Below are 4,697 nucleotides of genomic sequence, written 5' to 3'. Positions count from 1 at the left end.
AAGTTTCTAGATCTATGCATATAAGTTTCACCAACATTAGTTTATGTTTTAATTAACTGCACTGAAAATAAATAAGTATTAATTAAAGTTAAGCAAAATGGTGAAATTGCACTATCCAAGTCGCATGGGAGACTTAGAGAAGATAGAAAATAATATCTATGCATGTGAGAAAGAGAACTGTCCAGTCAAACTTTGCTTTGGTTCATGCCTTCATGGGATACTTGACCACCACAAAGTCTTTCAACTGCATGAGAAATAACATTCTCTAAGCTATGAGTAAAATAAAAATATTTCATTTATATATTTTGATCAAAGAGTATACAATAAGTCTAAAAGAGCGTTTTATAAATTAAATCATTTATTATTCAGTTTACAAAATCCAATTTAACTGTATTGTTTGTGTTGAGCGTTTATGAAATTGAAGCATATGGGATCACAAACTCTGTTCCTTCGAAATCGATCTTACCAAGACTGTTAAAAAGTAATGACTATCTTCTCCCTTGTCATTGAAATCATTGTATTGCTTCAACTCAGACAACTCTTAAAGTTGTTACCGCACATAGGTAACTTGCCATTCAGGTCCAAAGAACTTGAAGAAAGGTAAGAAACGGAGTTTAGTGCCTTCATCATCCCATTCGACTCTTTCAAACCAGTCTTCCTCTTTGTATTTAATAGCAAACTCTTCAACCCTGGAGACACTTTGAGAATCCAATGGGAGCTTTCTCAGCTCTGGACACTCTGTTATGTGGATTGTCTTTAGACATGGAAAAGGCAAAGGTCCCCAATAGATGTTCTTCAACGTTGCTAAATTGTGTAAGCGCAGACTCTCCAGTTTCTGGAAAGGAATGGCAACACTCGTAGCTTTCTCCTGGCTTATTATTGCTTCTAATAGTCCTGATTCAAGAACCTCAAGGCTAGTGATGTTTGGAGCGAACAAAAGCCACGTTAAATCCTTCAGACCATTGCAGCTGCTTATATGCACACTAGAGAGGTTTGGGAAGCCTTGAGTTAATGATAAAGTCTTCCTCTCTGCCTTTATCTCCCACATTTCACACTTCCTTATGATGACTTTACGGAGACTATCCATACCTGGGAAAGCCAATACTCTGTGTGATTCTTCCTCAAGCTCTCTAAGTACTACAACTTGAAGGCATTTCACCAACCTGGGAGCATATAACAACTTCTCCACAACCAAACTTGACTTGATACTTATGTTGAGAACTTGTAAATGTTCCAAGAGTTGCAACTCCTCCACTAAGCTCATGTCTAGCGACATTTTAGACTGTAGTAGTTGCAGTTTCCTCAAACTCAACAAATTTGATATTCCTGAAACACTCTTAAGTCTCTTCATGTAATCCAACCTCAAATGTATGAGCTTTTTCAACTCTAGCAAACCAAGAGGTAGCCGCCTGATGCATGTCCATGACAAGTCAAGATATCGCAAGGAGACCAACTCTGATATTTGTTCAGGCAGTGTCCGGAGACTTGAGTTCCCGGACAGATCCAAGACAGCGAGCATAGGGATACACCGGAGGAAATCAGGTGAGATATGTATCAGTGAATCGTTTTTCTGAAGGAAGAGAGTTGTAAGTTTGGAGCACTCAGGGATGCCAGAGACCATCTCAATCTCATTTTCCATGAGAGACATCCTTACCACAGCACTCCAGTTCTTGATTCTTGGTATCTCGCATAACCCGCCTCTGGCTTGCACAATACATTTTTCTTTATCCTTCCCAAGATCAGATGCTATCCATAGAGCCATCTCCCGAACCACATCATGCATTTTCACTTGTTCTTTATTGATAACTTCCTCCAACAACAAACATGCACGTACAAGTGTACCAATGATCTTATAGCCTAGGCTTAATGCTCTTTCTCTACTTTGGTTCTCATCTAGGAAACCCCTCACACATCCAGTAGTCTATCAACCTCTCTTTTTCCATACGGTGATCTTCAGGGAACAAAGAACAATACAGGAAGCATGATTTCACCTGCTCCGTGTTTAAATTATCATAGCTATACTTGAGGATCGGGAGAATCTCATCTTCCATGCCAGAAAACTCTGCAGCATATGAACTCAAGTGGTTAATAGCAGTACGCCATTCTTGTACCGTCATTTTGCATGCCATGGTCTCGCCAATGACATTAAGTGCTAATGGTAGACCACAGCATTTTCCAGCGAGCTTTCTTGCGAGATGAGGGATGTCTGGATGGCCTTTCAATGTGTTTTCTCCAACTTTTTTTTAAACAAATCCCAAGCATCTTCTGGTTCTAGACAACTGACTTTGATAGGGTCATCAGCCCCCATACGCCCACACACATCTCTCGAACGAGTAGTAAAAGCTACTTTGCATCCATTTTGTCTGCTTGGATGTGGGACTCCAACCGCTTTCAAATTCACTTTCTCCCATATATCATCCAGCAACAACACAAACTTTCTCCTCTTGAGGACATTGTGTATCTCAAGGGCCCTCTGGTTTTCATTTTTTTGGCCCCACTCCTCTCCTTCAAGGCCTAGCTTTTTGGCAATGTCTCCTTGAATCCTATGGATCTCTGGACTTTTAGACACCACAACCTATATCACTACCTCGAATCCTCCTCCTCCTCCTCCTCCGCATGTTTCGGTAAACTTGTTGTTGATTTGTGTGAGAAGGGTGGTTTTGCCTACTCCACCCATGCCATACATACCCACAACCTCGACTCCTTCTTCCATGAGACGAGTCCATACCCTTTCAACCATTGTTTCTTGACCAACAATGGTGGGTTGAACAGGCATCTCATCCACCTTAGCTACTAAAGTTGTCTCAGTCACCACAGAAAATTATCCTTGAAAATTGAGACTCTCAACCTCCTTCAGCATCCGAACAACCCTCTTCCCATAAATATAGCTCATCTTCATATTTCTAGAGCAGAGCCCACAAAGACACAACCTTCGAAGCTCAACGTTGTTAGTGCTAAACAGATCATTGAATCTGTTCTCGGTGTTCAGGACATTAGTAAGCCATACCTGGACTTGAGAAAGCCTCTCACGACGCCCTGTAAACTCTTCTCTGCAAACCTTTCTTTGCACATCATCTCGCTTCGCCTTGAGCACTTCTATGTCTTTCTGCAGAGCAGCTAGATTCTCTGAAAGGCTGTATATATAACTCTCATGAGTGCAAAGACATCGAGACACTTGATTCACCACTTGGTCACATGGCATGGAGATCGAGAATAAACCTCCCATTGCAGCAAAGAGAGAAAAAAAAATCAGAAGCTGAGCCCAAAGTGAGTGACAATTAATTACAAGCAGAATGAGTAGATAAGAACACACAGCCGTATATTAAAGTTCAACCACCCATAGTGGGAAAATAATGCAAAGGTGTTAGTTATCTGCTGTAAAACAAAATACAACTTGCTTTACAGCTCAAACACAGGTAGGGACCATGAAGACCTGAATGCAATTTACAAACATCACTCTCCCGTTCTGTAATTTCGCTACAACCATCTTCAAGGACACGCTCAAAAAATAAAAATAAACTTTGATGTACTAGTTTCAGATAATCGGCATAAACATAAACACAGAACAACCATATTTGCAATCTATCACCAGTTCAGGCAAGACAGCAAACAAACCATCTTAGAACGACGGTGACCTCAAATTGATGGACGTATCCGTACAGGAGACGTTTCCGGGACGGCACGGGGGGACACTTTGGGGACGGCAACCATTAATTATGGAATGTTTCAAAACAGATTTGCTTTAACATTATCCTTTCCTAAGCTTATTCACTTACTTTTCTTCCAAATAAAAATAAAAAATACAAGTTTTAACTAGATTTTGAACTTATAACCTTTTTACTAGTATTTTTGGTTTATAAATTTTTTATTTTTATTATATCAATAACATATATGCTACTCATAATTTTTAGTTTTGCCGTTTCGTCCCCCGCTTCCGTACCCGTATCCATCTCGGTACAACATAGGATACATGACTTAACAAGCAGCATTTTTATCGACAAAATAAAAAAAAAATTCACTTGAGAAAAGAGCATTTCAAAAAAATTTCATAGAGAGAAATCACCACACAGGTGGCGTTCACACTGAAATTTGATCAAATCAGCCCAATTATATAGGGTATAACTATAGACTGACTCAGAAACAAAATAAATGGAAACATAACACACACAAAAAAGAGCAATTACGCGAGTAATAATCTTAGATACTCTTAATGAGGCAAAATTTATTTTGGCATACTCTTACGAATTCTAACATACTCTCTACTCTTAGTGAAATAAGAGATTTCCAATTTTGTCATTATGTTTTCCCTCCTCACTTGAAAAATTAAATTTTGAATTTTGGGTATCAAATTCAAAATATGAATTTTGAATTTTAGTAAAACTAAAAACCAAATTGAACCAAGTTACATCAATGCCTAAGTACAAACTTGGTATAACTATGTCATAGTTTTACCAAGTTATACCTCGAAGATGGTATAACTCGGTTTTAGTTTTACCAAGTTGTACATTTGTCAAGGTACAACTTGGTAAAACTATAACCTAGTTATACAGTTTTACCAACGATTGCACGAGTTGATAAAACTAGTACAAAGTTTTACTAAGTTGTACTATTGTCGAAGTACAACTTTGTAATACTTTGAACCTAGTTTAACCAAGTTCTACGGTTTTACTTTCACATTTCTCATATATTCTTGCAGC

The 4,697-nt window shown here is 38.6% G+C and overlaps 1 pseudogene; it reads right to left on the bottom strand.

Annotated features, from left to right (window-relative positions):
* Positions 1-277: 277 nt before the first annotated feature.
* On the bottom strand, positions 278-4,697 carry LOC111201373 (annotated as a pseudogene).

This window comes from Brassica napus, chromosome A10 (assembly GCF_020379485.1).
Source record: "Brassica napus cultivar Da-Ae chromosome A10, Da-Ae, whole genome shotgun sequence".
Classification (NCBI taxonomy): domain Eukaryota; kingdom Viridiplantae; phylum Streptophyta; class Magnoliopsida; order Brassicales; family Brassicaceae; genus Brassica; species Brassica napus.
The sequence above is the reverse complement of the archived record's forward strand: the minus strand, read 5'-3'. Positions and strand labels throughout refer to the sequence as shown.